At 29.5% G+C, this 16,816-nt stretch overlaps 2 protein-coding genes across 4 annotated transcripts in view; one reads left to right on the top strand and one right to left on the bottom strand.

Annotated features, from left to right (window-relative positions):
- Positions 1–16,114, bottom strand: part of LOC126844474 (uncharacterized) — a 274,285-nt gene extending 258,171 nt beyond the window's left edge. For all 3 annotated transcript variants that reach the window (XM_050582703.1, XM_050582705.1, XM_050582704.1), the window contains exon 1: positions 15,854–16,114. The gene's annotated coding sequence lies outside the window, so the exon portion shown is untranslated. The remainder of the gene's footprint in view (positions 1–15,853) is intronic.
- LOC126844480 (tryptophan--tRNA ligase, cytoplasmic) overlaps positions 1–16,816 on the top strand; it is a 206,356-nt gene that overhangs the window by 165,293 nt on the left and 24,247 nt on the right. The gene's annotated exons all lie outside the window — the stretch shown is intronic.

Raw genomic sequence — 16,816 nt, 5'->3', positions numbered from 1 at the left:
TAAAAAAACACAATTTTTAAAATCTCCATAAAAGGTTATTGTTAAGTAACAGGCAACAGCCGACTGCTAGTGGCTATACACGTTAGTAATATTTAACTAATAAGTAATATATGTAGGTAAAATTTATTGTTTTCTCCATCACAGTACCAGTATACGATTTATTTTAATTTAAATGTAAGAAAATCGATTTTTCTTTAGAAAATAACAAGAAATTAATATACAGGATGAGGTAGTATTATGAGGCGATTTTCTAATGTATTTAAATGGTAAAACCCGTTTCACTATCCCACCCTTTACATTTTAAGGATCTATGAAAAGGTTTTTTTAGTTGCATTTTATTTTGTACATTGTCAATCTAGTAAAATAGAAGTATAATATAGCTTTGAAATAATATCATCTGTGAAGTATAAATAGTTTGTGTGAGATTGCTTTAAAATATTAATTTTATTGAGAACAAGCGATTATAATTTAAACTATGGAGTACAAACGATTGAAACATGAATCGTCGACCATTCCAACAAAATATAACAAGACATTGTATATGTGTTATTTGGTCCACTAAGTTTTTGCAAAAAAAAAAAACCAGTACAGTGGGGTCGGTGCATAGTGGGGACGGAGCATAGTTGGGTCGGGGCATAGTGGTGACGGGGAGGTCACAGGTTTACAGGAATTTTTAAATCTGAAAGTGATAAAATCACTTTCGAAAAAACGCTTCGATGAAAATCGGTAGTTAGTATTTTCAAGCCAGTACAGTCCAAACCAAGCACAGTATAAACCAGCAAAGTTAGAAAGTTTTAAATGAAGGTTCTGTATTTACAAATGAGCATCAAAGCGTTAATTTGAAAGCGATTTTATTCAATTTTATCACTTTTATTTATAATAATTCTTGTAGACCTGTGACCTCTCCGTTTCCTCATTGCTTTGATTACATTATGCCAATACTCTACTGTACTAGTCCTTTCGGATAAAATCACTTTCAAATTAACGCTTTGATGCTCATTTGTAAATACAGAACCTTCATTTAAAACTTTCTAACTTTGCTGGTTTATACTGTGCTTGGTTTGGACTGTACTGGCTTGAAAATACTAACTACCGATTTGCATCGAAGCGTTTTTTCGAAAGTGATTTTATCACTTTCAGATTTAAAAATTCCTGTAAACCTGTGACCTCCCCGTCACCACTATGCCCCGACCCAACTATGCTCCGTCCCCACTATGCACCGACCCCACTGTACTGGTTTTTTTTATTTTGAAAATGCTTACATTTGTCATACTGTAATATAGTAACGATGTAGTTATACTTATGCTGCTTACTTACAATCATGATTGAAATATACAAGGTTATTACACATATACCCCTTTTTCGTAACGGGCAGCCAATCAAATACAAGTATAATCGTGTAAAATGTATAGCAATAGTAAAGTTTAAAGTAAAATTGATATCCCGTTACGATGCTATTTTATTTCTGAAGATAACAATTCGAGACGATGTGCAATAACCTGTACATTTCAACCATGCTTACAATTCAGCTCTGATACTAACTTAGCGTGGTGTATCGGTAGACTACTCGATTATAGCTAACAAGTGGGTCAGAGATGCAATAATCTTTGTGAATATTTATAATTAAGTTCAGTATTTTGATGCAAACTGTCTTCACATAAAACTGTGGAAATTATTTAACGATGAATCGTTTTTAATTTTTGGTGAGGTCTTTAAATAAAATTAATCCCTTTTTTGCCGCGAACGGCTAATTCCCATGCCGATTAAACAGTTAGAAATAATACTTTTCCCCTTAAATTCGCCTGCTATGATAATCTATGGAAATCATGTGTATAAATGCTTAATGCAACACTATAAATGTACTTAAATATTTCATAACACCAAATGGTTTTACTATTAAAATGGTATGTAATATTTTATAAGCCTTTTGCCTTTATTTCCAAATTTAACAAATGTAAACGTAATATAAACTAATCGGCAACTCTTATCCTTAATCATTATTATTAAATACAAAAAATCATTAAAAAATGTATTAAAACTTTATAACTGTTGTTTCTTCGTGAATAAAAATATTGTCTTCTCTTTTACTCTTATGTTTATTCTATTTAATCTACTCACTATACATCCATCTAAAAGTTCTAATTTTAACTACTTACATTTGAGGTGAAACCCAATCTTCTTCATTCAATATCCAACAGTTCCACACATCGTTACTAGCCTCGCTTAATCGCAGTTTCAACTCATTTATTTACAACCTCTCTGCCTGACTTCGCTAATTATAAATTATTATAATAATTCCATTTTATCTCTGTATGACCTTCAATCTACTCTGCCTTCAACGAAATTGTTGTTTGATATATTACTACAGAAAAACTCCTTAAAACCTAAAAAATATCAATAACCCTTTCCTCTTAGGGATTGAAACTTTTTCTATAATTCAATTCTTTGGGATTTTTTGGTAGGTTAACTTTGTATATGTGTGAAGAGCAAATATTTGGTATTTTTAAATTACCGTATAAACCGTTTAGGGTACCTACCGATTGTTCGGCGAGGGTAATTTGTTCGCCGGTTTAAGATTAGGTCAAACATACAACAATAAATGTTGTGAAGACTAGCGCCGGTACATCGCGTGAACGATGAAAACCGACATAGGGAAAAAAACTGCCTATAGCTACTGTTCGTGTGTTTTTAATGGGTTTTCAATAGGCCCAAAGCCGGCGGGTGACCCTAAAACGCCCTTGACCTAATGTTTTCCGCTTTTTATACACGGTAAAATTGAAAAAAGAAATCTGTTTTGCTCCCCTCAAATCGTTTTATGCTGTGCAATTTTTTTTTGCGTTTACTCCCGTGTCTAGTTTATATTTTTTGCCTATACCTAACCCGGCTTACAAGTATTATACCCAATATTCGCTTCGCACAATTTGTATTACATATTATATACGACGGTGGCTGATCTACGGTTCGATAGTCATTATGCAATAGATTGCGTGTATCTTAAGGGTTATCTATTTCTACACGCCAAAATGCACACAAACCTTCCACAGCTGTTATGATATGATGTCGGCGCACAAATCGCCGGCGGTCGTTCGTATTTAAGGTCAAAATTGTGTTACCTATAAAACCGACCAAGCGCACACATTGCTCTACCTACTGAAATTACAGCTACTAATGCCGGCAAGCCTAAGGCCATCTCTGTTCAACTCATTGTAGGCTGTAGCTACCCTGTGTTTACGTTATGGTCTATGCAATGAGTGTACATTTATTTTTTTCTTATTTTATTACTTGTGAAATTTGTCTTTTATCTCTTTTGACTCAATGTAAAGCCGAATGGTTAGAATATTGTATTGGCAGAATCTCAGAAATTTAAAAAAAAATAGGATTTAAAGAATAATATTATATAAGTCATAATAATATATAAATATGTTATACTTACACGACTATTTGCATTCGGTAATTTAGTTTATTCACAGTGGTCCTGACTTAACGTTTAACATAACCGCACGCAGTTATCTAGATTTATTACTAACTTATGTATTATTGATTGATTACTTTAGCGATAAAAAAATAAAAAAAATAATTCGATTTTAAGTTATAGATTAACTAAACAACAGCTATAAATTAAGAAAATGTGTTTAGGGCTTTACCTCAAAAATATGTAATATTTTTTTATGTTTTGACAAAGCATATTTAACATTAAAAATATTAAGGCCTATTTATAATTTATTTATTACGTGAGAAACCCAAAAAGATTGCAAAAACATAAATGATGTATTTTTCGATACTTAATTCTTGCTTTACAATCTAGAAGTACATTCATCCCAAAGCGTATTTTTTTTAAGAATTAGTATATAACCTTTTATTGTCAGTGATAAGTGTGTAACTTTGAACCTACTGCACCCTATAATAGTTTTTTGTCCATTACAATACTAACTTATCAAAAGTAAGGAATCTATTAATTTTAAATTGAGTATCTCAAATTTGGAAAAATTAAGTGATATTATCTAAATAAAAACTAATAGGTTTATTAGATTGTATAACAATGGGCAATGACTAGTATTTTCAAATGCAGATACGGTATTTCACAATATGTTATATGTATTTTCGTTGTACATAATAAAACAAATATACACTTTTAATTAGCTTTAACTTTTAGCAAATATTACAGACAGGCGTGGCATAAATATAGTGACTATGTGTATTACATAGTTGAATGATATGTTTCCAGGGCGCGTTGAATATGCAAAATAGGTACACGAGCGCACTCAAAACAATAGCTGCCTATCTTCCATACCATGAAAATGAAGTGCTTATGCATATTAAGAGGGTAAATAGTTTTTATTTTTTTATTTATAAAATATAATACATAAAAAAGCCAGTATCGTTGGGTTTGTAACTTAGCGGGGACGGAATATTCTGGGTTGGGATGTGGTCACATATTGACAGGAATTCTAATAATTGAAAGTGATCAATCAGTCAAATTTAATATGGATTTGTAGATAATAGATACCTAATATAAATATCAATAAAGTATTGTAAAAGCTAAAATAGTATAATGTGCCTAAAATTGTATTTTTAGTATTATAGTGCATACGATTAGGGTTCATTGCTTGCCTATAATAATTTGTTGCCATCGTTACCCATACATCATAATTAACAAAAGAAAATATATAGTTTTCAGATGCACGTTGACTGTTTATTCGCTTCACATAACAGCCAATAAATTTACTACCATTAAAGTGTATTTGCTCTTCTTCTTTTTTTTTTCGTTAATGGAAAAAAAGTTTGATCAGAGATTTTTGAGAAAATTGTATATTATAGTCTATAAATTGTATATTTTAGAACTACCTTCGGTCTCATTTACAGACCAACACTAAAACTACACCTAAAAAAGGGAAATAAAAAACCGGTTTCTACCCATTTTTAGGAAAAGGGTTTTTGTTATTTAATTGATTTGTCAACGTATGTGTATTGTTAATACTATGTCTAAAAGATATCGTGGGTCCAGACACAAAAAGAAAATTTAAGTCATAAAATACATTCTCAGCTTTACACCGAAGCTAATATTTTGATATTGCCGTAAAACTGTTTAATATTTGAGCCGCCTTTTATATTATTTTCAGCCCTCCAGTAACTTTATTTACTATGCTTGGCAACGTTTATACTTAACGATTTTATTCCTTAGGTTGTATTTTTTAAAATGTTTTGTTTAAAAAAAAATTGAAATAATGACTGGTGGCAAATGCTTGTAAGCTTTGTCTTCTAACTAAAATCGATTAATATTACTGTACAATCTGAAATAATACAATCCATATTATTATGTGTCAGTTTAACAAGTAACTTTCCCCTTGTTGTTTAATAAAAACAAGAAACTCTAAAAATGTTATTAAACCAAGCCGAGAAAATTAACCACTAAAATCTGAGTCACTTATGAATAATTTTCTCTCATGCTAAATTCTTGTAATGTTCAAGTAGTACTCAAGTAATATTGCAATAAATAGGCCAACGTCATTAATAAATAAACTACATACCTACTCAAAAAAGTATTTTTTTAGACTAAGTTCAACAAATAAAATGTACGATTTTAATGTCACCTCTGCAACAGAATGCTTATGAAATAGTGCAAACAATACAAAACTTAAAAGTAGTTTTCAACTCTAATGAATGCGCAAAAGTGTTTTTATTAAAAATAAATAAACAGAGAGAGCCAGAAAGCGAGGGCGAGATAAGAGGTACAAAAACAGACAACGTATTTACTTGGATTTAAAAAGAATACATTTTACTATTCAGTTGCCTCTTTATGTTTCCGTTTCGTACAATAAGACGGCAAGTGGTCAACTTAAAAAAAAAAAAAAAAGTCAAGGTTTTTTTTGCCACACCCCCCCCCCCCCCCCGACAACCTTTCAACAAGATTCCAACGTGTTCAAGTGGTCAGAGTGTACAACCGTGCCTGACGTTAGGAAACAACTACCTCTAGAAAATTCTTCTTCATTAGACACGGCCAGTATTTTTATTGTAAATGGCCGCACCGACACCAGTCTGACCGTCGGGCTTCCGGTTGCGGTAACGGCGAGCGCCGTAAATACCGGAAACGGAAGTAATTGTCCTTCCGCTACCGCCGTGACCGTCTTTTTTACATCGAAACATTACACAAAAACATCACAAAACATCTATATTGCATGTATTATGCATACACGGAAAGCAGTAGATAACGCCACAATAAGCCACGGCTATCGACTTAATACATCTTAATGTCCATAACAATAAAAGTAATAAGGTAACGGCAATGAGCTAAAGTTGTTTTCATGTAAATAATACCTTTAATATTACCATATTTTGTTTATTTTTCCGCTAGTAAGAATTATAGGTACATGTTTATATTGAAGTTAAGTAGTACATCATAATATTATGTTACATCTAACAACATACTTAGATGCTTATCAAATCGTTAAACTTAAATGATTTACTGCTATAAATTCCAAAAGAAGTAAGAATACAATAAAGATAAAACGTTTTGGTACAGACAAAATGTATTTTTTGTCTAAAATACTTTTGAGCTATAGATTTAGACATGCCTGGCAGAGGAAAACCTTGTTACTCCGTACTCGAACCAAAGCTGTTTAAAAACAATTTATAGGTTAACAGTGCACGTATTTTGAGCGAACCATTTAAAAATTAAAAAGATAATTGAACAGTTTATTTTACTGTAAACTATAATCATGTGGTAGATAGAGGTTGGTAAGATTTTGGATTTTAAAATAAAACGTCATTTATTATCCTGAAATGCACTCAACTCATAAAAATAAAAAATAAACCCTAACTTACCGAAAATTGAATTAGATAAAATTACTGAATAGAGATACTTAAAAAAGCACTATACCGCAAATGCCGCCGGCGAACCTCTCTCTCTTACTCGTAGGTTGATACCGAAACCGAACAATCCCGACCAACATGTCCCCAGCTAAACTAGAAACCTCTAAAAGAACCGATGCGTTCAGAAAACCAAAATAACTCGCTGGTACACCATAGTATTATAAAGGTATAATAGTTTTATTATTGCTAGTACCTATACAGCATAACAATATATTTTTATTTTCATTTTTTAGTAAAAAAGTTCTTACAATGTTTTTGACCAAAAAACATATTCTATTATCTATTTTCACGATATTTTTGAAATATTAATTTGTTCACTGGACTATAGAAGTATAAAGTTAAAAATGTATTATTATTACTTTAGACCAAAGCTTTAGTAAAATACATATTTTTTCTACGACCTCCATCTACATTAACGTTTTAAGCTAACCGCATAGCGGCTGAGGCATTCGGTGAAGTCTGAAAAGCGATTAAATCCTTAGGATATTAATAATTTGATTTTTAATTTATTGTAAACTAACCGCTTATATTACAAGAAGTAGGTTAAACGTGTATTGATTAAATTATATTTTATTAAGAAAATATTAATTTTTAATATTGATATTTATTTAAGTCCAGTTATTTCCTCGGCTCTGAGTGGGCTATTTGTAAGGCAACTAACGTAACGTAGCATAAAAACTATAATTCCATGTATAAAAGTATAACATAATATAACAATATAATATCAGAGGAACGAACCTAATGCATACAAGTTGTCGACATTACGACGTAGACTGTCATAGATGATTAAGCCAGCAAGCATTATTTTACCGAGTCCATTATAAAAATCACATGCGATATTCACCAACATGATAAGTTGCTTTTATATGGTCATATATGTATATATTTAAAAAATAGTGTTATATGTATTATAATAATAGATTAAGAATATAAAAAAGAACAAATATACATAAACACTATAAGGATCTACGAACACTAAATACAAAAATACAACTAATTGCTTCATAGCACTTTATTACAAAAAATATAAATACTTTTATATTTATAATATATTTACTTTTACTTAACATCATTTTTTTTCCATAAAAGAATAATTAATTTAAGCATAATTCTAATCAAATTTTATTGTATAAAATGATCAAAACGTTTTTAATGTTTGAATTCAAAATACTATGTGAAAGGGTTAAATATGTACTTTGATTACTGTTATAGTAAAAATGTTATTTGAATCTTTCAGATAAGATAATGGGCATAAGTCATACAACTGAAACTTTACAATAAACATAAATAACTTAGTTATTCCATATAAACTAATTTTACACATTCGCTTTAAATGTAAATTTATTTTTAGGATCTGGAATTCATAATTCATAGTAGAAAATTGTCTACCTTTTGCCATATTTCAGTAACAAATCAATATAAAATATTTATTAACCTTTTGTTAATTTTGCAAGGACTAGTAATTTGTTTTATACAAATTAGACGGTCAAAAAAATGTGTATAGGAAACTTAAGTTTTGAAATTCAATTACTAATAATATAGTCAGTAAACAACCAACGCAGTTTCTTTCGTGAATAAAAAGGTAAATATCACACAAAATATTATAAGTTATTTAAATTAAATTATTAATATCATTGTATAAACTTAGGTTTTTTTTTTTCTTAAACAAAATTATTTTAAAAATGCATTTATTATTGGTAAATAGCATGACTGCAGATTAGAAGTCCAGAATACTTAACATGGCGAAAAGTAGTAAAACCGATTAATTATTAACCATAACATAGTTTAAAACAATAACAATGAACGTCGTACTATATTTTACAAACACATTTTTATTTTAAACAAAAATTAATAATTCATAATGTATTACGTTATTTTGGCCGCAATTTCATTTTCTTATGGTCGATATTTTATTAAATTTGAGTTTGGCAAATGTAGCATATATATTTAATTACTCATTAAGTAACACATTTTACAGAAGTCATTTTTATAAAATCAACGATTTATATTGCTTATTTTAAAATGGCCAATTCAATTATTTCCTGCAAAATATTGCTTTTTTTATTATACTTTATCCTATCATTTCTTAAATACTTTTAAAATGTATTTTGATGCGTGTTAAATTCCTAATTTGTGAATTTTTACAAACTAATTCATTAAACCTTATAATTTGTCTTATATTATACTAGTTAGCAATAGGTTTTTATTGAAAAGATCATCAAACTAATACATAGCTGAGTTGAGAAAAATATATAAAGACAATTTTTAATCTTGTAACTGATTCAAGTATATTACACGATTGATTATTTAAGTAACATTGTCACTTGACTTGGCAAAAAAAAATTACTCTACACAAAGATACTTTTGGTACAGACTCGAAAGCTTTCACTTATTAAAGCAGTTTTGCGTCCGTCCACTGTGTGGTAAGTGTTTATAAAGCCCGGGGGAAATTTCACTAAGACTTTGTGGAACCTCCAAAATGTGTAGTAATCCCATTTCGTTACCTGCACCTATTCACCCGGTACCGGTTAGCCAGAGATTATGCATAATAGTTCAATATACACACGCCCAATAGTGTAAACTGCAGATTGATGGTTTTTTTAACAATACCGTTATAAATTAATCATATTATGTTTGTTTTTATAACATTACAAACATTCCAACCCACTTTAGATTCGATTTTATGTGAAGCTCTTTAACTGTTTTTGAAGCCAAACCAAAAACTGTAGGACGTTTAATTTACAAGTTATTATTACTGTTCGGGGTTTTATACTTAATACACTCAACGGAAAATAACAATCAATTTGAATAAACATTTTTTATCAAACTTTAATAAAACCCTTTATTAATTTGAAAAAAAAAATACTGTCAATACGATAAAAGAAATTATCACGTTGATGTAAATTGTATTAAATTGATAAACAAACAATTTTTCATTAATTTATTATTGATTCGATTGCCATGATAAAATCTTTTTTATATCAACAATGCATTATTTTACTGATAAAACATTTATGGGGTCAAAAGCAATAAAGTATTTATCAAATTAGTCTACGTTTTTATTGAATAAAACTTTATTTTTCGTTCTGTGTATATACATTATACTGTTTCAGAAAATATTTTTTTTTACTTACCCCCAACCCCCCCCCCCACAATCTATATGATATCAGCTCTTTAAAATTTCTCGACATACCTAGTCTGTTTTTGGACGAGGAAGCGCATCTTCCTATTGAGTAAGTATAAAACGCTTAAATCATAAACTAACAAAAGGACCAAAGAGCCATTTTAAAAATCCCAAGTAATTATAGGGTAATTAAATAAACGTTTTTCTAGTTACACAACATCTGGAGTTATTTTTCTCTGAGTTATGGTGAATTTTTTTTTTACATTCGCAAAATTTTTTTCGATAATTTAATGTAAAAACCATTTGCTAATACATAGTTTTTTTATCTTGAATAATTATTTCATTGCAAATTATGATTTTAAGTATATTACAGTTACGTCATTAGGTGTATTTTATTATTTATAAATATATATATATTTTTTCTAAATGGTTTAAAAATATCTTAATTTTTTATATAAAATTACTATAACTTGCTGACGTAAAACTCTTTACGCCAGTTGCAGAGTTCTCAGAGTTTACTTTGCTGTTTTCAGACCATTGTAGTTCAAAAACCTTCTTTTTTTTTACACTTTTCTGTTCAATACATAACAAAAATTACATGTTATAATTTTATCATTAAAAATTCATAATTTTTCTTTTGTATAATAGCGATTGAATATTTTTATAATAATTTGATCAAACTCATTATTTACCTATACGGCTATTATTGTATTGATAGTAATGGTTAATATTATATTATATGTCGTTAAAACACATGAAGTAGTGTATATATTATGTTTATAGAATTATCATCGTTTGATAGGGGTTAATCCGGTGGCCCCGTTAAATACAATCATATAAATGTGTGTAAATTACAACACACATAAACAATGATAACACCATAATATATATAGCTGTTGTTGTTGTGTATAGTTTTTGCTAATACCTGACAATGTAACATAATATATGATATGCGTGCATAATATGTGTGGTAACATTTGGAAAACCTTTCCGGATGTTCTAAACAATTAATAATAATTAATTATTATGTATAACATAGGGAAATAACATAATCGATTTCAAATCACATAATTTATTTTAAATTACTAATTCCTATATTAAAATGGTTATTGGTTAGTCCTCCTTTCTAGTCTAGTTAACATCAATGACCTTGCAAATCAATTTTCAGTCAATACTTTTCATACCGAGACGGGAGATCTAATCGAGTATATAATTATATTTCCAACATTGATATAAAACCTAAAATCGATTCTCTACCGAAATCCCACCAGCTCTATTTTTTCTGATACTCTCAGTCATTATTCTCTGTGTTGTCATATGACACTGTGTGTATGAAGTTTATGTATTATAAAGGTCACAAGTCATAGACAAGAAAAAAACGTTTTCATCAAATATCCAATAATGATACTCTCTTCTATTAAAGACACCATAGAAAATTCGGTTAGGTGAGTAGTTTGTGGATATTGCTGTAAATTTATTGATAATAATAGTTTTTAAATTTGATAAGGTTTTTTTTTGCACTTGTTTTTACACAATAATAACAGTCACTGTAAATCACATCCAACGGATATAGTTTTTTCGAAACACATGAATCAATTTGTTCAAAATAAAATATACTTTCGAATATTTTCAAAAATCTTTAATTAAATTAAAGGCTCAAAGGTGCACTATTGGAAAATATAAATTATGAATGCCAAGTCTTAAAACTAAAATTGTAAATAGGTGGAGTGCAAAATATGTTCAATTTCGGGAGTAGTTATTTATGGTTACTTTTAATTTTTAGTTTATGCCTTATATTGTTTTTGACACGACCGATTCAATTAAATAATTTAATTTGGATAATAATATTATTGTAAACGTACATTTTATTTCTAAAATATATCGGATTATGATTATTGCAAAAAAAATGAATATACCTTTTAAGGGTAAAGTACTTAATAATTATTTTTGAATAGAATATTTTTTGTAAGATAATTTGCAGTGTCTGTGTTTTTATTCCGTTATATTCGACTACACAATATTAATCGATATCCAAACTGTTATACATAATTGTATATTATACTGGCATTTAGCTTAATCATTTATTTACTTTTAATCATATTTCTATTTTTTTTTCTTTACTGTCTACATCCATATACTTTTAAATATTTTATATGTAACCTGCACGTCATCATCTAACCACCACAAAAGCTTTTATAACCTAACCGATGGGGTTCATTATATTATGTAATATTCGTTTTATCTACTCTATGCTATTCGACACTAGCACGATATAGTTTGCTTTTCTTGCTTACGTCAAGAAATTCACTGCTACCCTCAGCTCCCAAACACACCCACTATTAGGTTTAACAAGTACATATTATAATAGTAAAAAAGCAATAGCCGTTTAGTTAACACGAAAATACATGTATCTTTCTACACTAACGACTTTGCTGTAATTGACTTACTTACAAACGTTTCGTCTAGTTTTTGATTCTTCATTATAATCATTTATTATTCTAGAACGCCCATTAATTCTACTCCTTATTTTTTATTTTGCTCGTTAACTCCACAATCATGTCGTTGGAAGCGAGTAATATCATACACAGGGTACATTGATTTCCTAAGAAAATTATTCGCAAATTAAGAATCAATCGTGTGTACATATAATATTATGTTTACTGTACACAACAAGTCCTTCGCACTCGTTTGCCTTATACTTTATACAGTACTGTCTATGATCTTTACTGTCAATATAAGTAGGTACTTATTTTTTTAGCAATATGCTCATTAAATAATAATAGTTATCATACTTTGACCAATTTTTATTTGTATAGAAACTTTGAAAAGTGTCTTTTGGTTTATAAATGTTTAATAAACCAATTAAAAATGAATGAGTCAGAGCAACGGATCAGTTTCCCCTCATTTAGTTAAATATTAACGGATTTTGGACGGTTGATCCCTACGAACATTTCAGAAATTCAGCATAAGTCATAATTATCAACCGTTATCTTTTCACAGAATCGTATTATTCTCAAAATTATCAAAACTAACCCATGTAAGAAATCTTTGTTTTTGTAAGATCGTTTTTTTCTAAGCCCTTGGTTACTTACGATTGAATAGAAACGAAATTAACCTGTAATTGTTTTATTGGTAAACATTAATTGTTTTAATAAAATAGGTTATTATTTATGTGTAAATTAACATGCAATTCGCATGCATCCGCCGCAAACTATTTGATTTGCCAGTCAAATATTACTCTTTCTCGAGGAGATAACTGTTTCTATAACTTGTTTGCTATAGTTTTAGCACAGGTTATAAGAAACATCTGCGCTTTTAAACATTTAATTGTTTCATTTAATCTATGGTTTTAGATTGTAGGAGTGAATTAAAAATGGTTATCTTATATGATGTCTTGATATTACACAACTTTCCCCTAGAAATTCCCGTTTAGATTGTTGGCAGATGTAAATAGAATCTAAAAATATATTTATTTGGATGTTTTAAATATCCACTGGAGTCTTTCAAAATATACTTGTATATTCATTTAGGATCTAAAAGTGAAGTGTATGCCAAATACATCTTAAAATGGGAAGTATATCAAGTCCTACTAGGAATGGACACTTCCCCAGGAAAGTTAATTTCATCAGACATTTCTTTTCCAGGTTAGAGAAAGTAGAATGTACCTTGATAAATTGTCCATCCCTAATCCTATCTTCCTATGGACATTCGACAAGTATGAGGTGGAGCTGTCCGTCCGTAAGACACCCGGGAACTAAATTGAAACCTACTTTTTTCCTGGTTTTTCCCAATTACTACCCTGTGATATTTAAGCAATGTCTACTTTATTTAAATTGTATTTTAGGTAATTATGTTAGCCAAAACTTATACAAAAGTAAGTATTTTTTTAGATTTAAACAGAAATATTTCTATTATTGTAGTTGAATATATGAGTGATTATTATTATGTTCCCTAAATTCTCAGGTGAATTAAAAACATATTTTAGATGTCTTGATGAAAAGTATACTGTTTAGAAACCATCAAAACAGAAGCACAGGATTCTTTAAAAAAATTAAGCTGGATAATGCTTTAATTTTATTATAACTTAAAAAATGTATTCCAAAATCATACACATTTATTTTTTGTAAATAACCGGAACATTACAATTTTGGTACATAAGGTAATATTTCTTGATGCATTTATCAATGCAACCTAATTGAAATATATAAGTATTTATTTTGTTGGAGAAAAATTCTATGAAAAAAAGTTTTCCTCTTCCTCGTCGATAAAAAGTTTTAAAAAAAATGTTATTTGTTCGTAAGGTCACATATATATTATATAACATGAAATAAATTCTTTATACACTTTATCAAAAATCAAACACAAAAAGTTTCGAAAACCATCGGTTTCTTTTCTTACTATAGACATTTATTAAAAGAAGGACCACCTACAATTATCAACTTTCATCCTTCATACTAAAAATATTCAATAATGTAATACAATAATAATGTACAATAAAGTAATACACCAAGTCAATCGCATAACCAAAAATGTATTTAAAACACATGTATAGCTATTATAATCTGTCCAGTTCATCTTGAGCCCGTTTGCCCATTACTCTTACATGAAAATATAATGGCTTAATATATTGTATAAGACGAGCTAAAAATCCGCAAATAGATAATTTTAAAAAAAATATGTGCAATATTTAAAACGTAGTTTGTTAAAACTATGTGTGAATAAGCAAAACAAAATTGTAATATTATGATTAAAATTACGACTATTTTTTAAAAAATACTACATTATTATATTTAAGGAAAAATTATAATTATAACCTTGAAACTTTTATGTCAATAAAAAAAAAAATTTAATTAAAATCCATGTGTCATCTGTACCGTGTCTCGTATTATGTATTTACAAATGACATTTCTGCAGGTAAGCAATTATTAACATATGCATATTAATAAAAACCATAGGTCGATAATGGAACGAAAGCTATATAACTATATTATAAGCCCACCTAAAAATAATTACAATATAAATCCTAATTGTGTGTGGTCTATTTCTCGTTCAGATTAGAGTTTCTATATATTATTTTGTAGCCTTGTGGCTTACTTAGGAGGTTTTAGTATAAGAAGAAACGGGGGAGGAGGGTGGTTGCAAAAAGGTGAAACCTGCCGGACAAAAAGAAGTAACTTCGAAGTCCAATCGGATTTTTATAATATAGATTATATTAAGAGCATAGTGCCTATTTTCCAGGTCGATTTCAATTTGGATTATTATTATATTAAGGTAAGATCTTTGAGGTATTAATTCGAAATAAGATATTCGAAATGCACCGAAGGTGATAAAAATGTACAACAGGAATCCCGTAGTTACCCGTTCATTGTACAAGATGGAATCGTTTTTCATACAACGCTTTTTTACATTTAATAAACGCGATTCGTAAAGTACTACATATAATATGAAAACCAATAAAGTTATTTATCAATTATCATTTAACAAGATAACAAGGTTAAAAGATGTGCTAAAACGATTATTATATATTTTTTTTTATTTATAGCTTTCATTCATACTACGGAACTAATTTTTAAAATGCCTACATCCGATAACGATTAGATGTTAATTAACAGGGTTGATGGCAAAGTCTTTTACGAGACTTTACGCAAGATAAATAATTATTTTATTATTGTACGCCACGGCGGAGTATTTTTAAATTGTACAACAAGCCATGCAAAAAACGTGAGTAGTACCTAGTGGTAACAATTGATTAGGTAACGATTATGATAAGTTGTGATATTTGTCTATTGTTACAACTAGGTATCACAAAATTAAAATTAAAATTGCCACTACTATTATTAGGTATTCTTTGAGGTTTACCTCTCAGCCGTCTCGACTGAAGCCGGTCATCTTGCCAAATTGCAAAGTTGTGTGATATCGCCCGGTACGGTGTAATGAACAGATCAATCAAGACATTTCTTTTTTTTTTTGCTTGGCTTCGACTACTGCACACTGTCAAGTGTGTACTATTGGCGCTATATTATGTTGGTCTGTTGGTGTAATTTTATTTTTTATAATGACTTTTCGCCAAAACTATCATATAAAAATAACGTTACGTTTACCACGGGTGTTTTGGGACAAAGCGACGGGCACAACGCATGACCGCCGAACAGAGCTACCACGATGGTATACCTTCGGGAGACGGTTTCTATAAAAACCGTTGGCTTTGCCTAAAAAACGCCGGGGGCGACTCCAGGCGGCGCCGCCGACCACCAATTCGTCACGCCAGGAGTCAACACCTAATACTATATTATTATAGAACACTATCGTGCACTCTTAGAAAGCATTTAGACCATTGTTTGGTAGTTAAAAGTTTTCGTTTTAGTTATTCTAACGTCTCGGCGCAGCAAGAAAAAATTGCCGCAGTGATCCGCGAGGGGTTGCCCTCTTGATTGCGTTTGCGGTGGAAAGCCTACGGCGAAATGTATTAAACGGTTCCTAATGCCATCCTATTACTCTTTTGTATAATATTAAGTGGTACTATATTAAATGCATTTAAACGTACATTCAGTTTGACGGTAAATATTTTCAAGACTATATTTTGATAACAGTATGACTGGAAAATATGTTTTTTTATTTTTGTTGATATTCTTGGGTAAACACCACCGGGACTTTTTTTTTATGGTGGCCAACACAGTCGATAGACTCGCCATCAAGACAAAAGCACCCAAAGAGTTTAATTAATATTGTCACATTTTAAATATCGAGTATAAGAAACATACATTGACACTCATTCTATGCAAAAAATGTTATTTGATTACAAACAATTAAAACTGTTATCAG

The sequence above is a fragment of the Adelges cooleyi genome, unplaced genomic scaffold, assembly GCF_023614345.1.
Source record: "Adelges cooleyi isolate 19-005CV unplaced genomic scaffold, UGA_ACOO_1.1 ACOO_flye_CR_arks_rails_tigmint_CR_PRNA_651, whole genome shotgun sequence".
NCBI lineage: Eukaryota > Metazoa > Arthropoda > Insecta > Hemiptera > Adelgidae > Adelges > Adelges cooleyi.
Note: the sequence above shows the minus strand (reverse complement) of the source record. Positions and strands in the feature narration are given on the sequence as shown.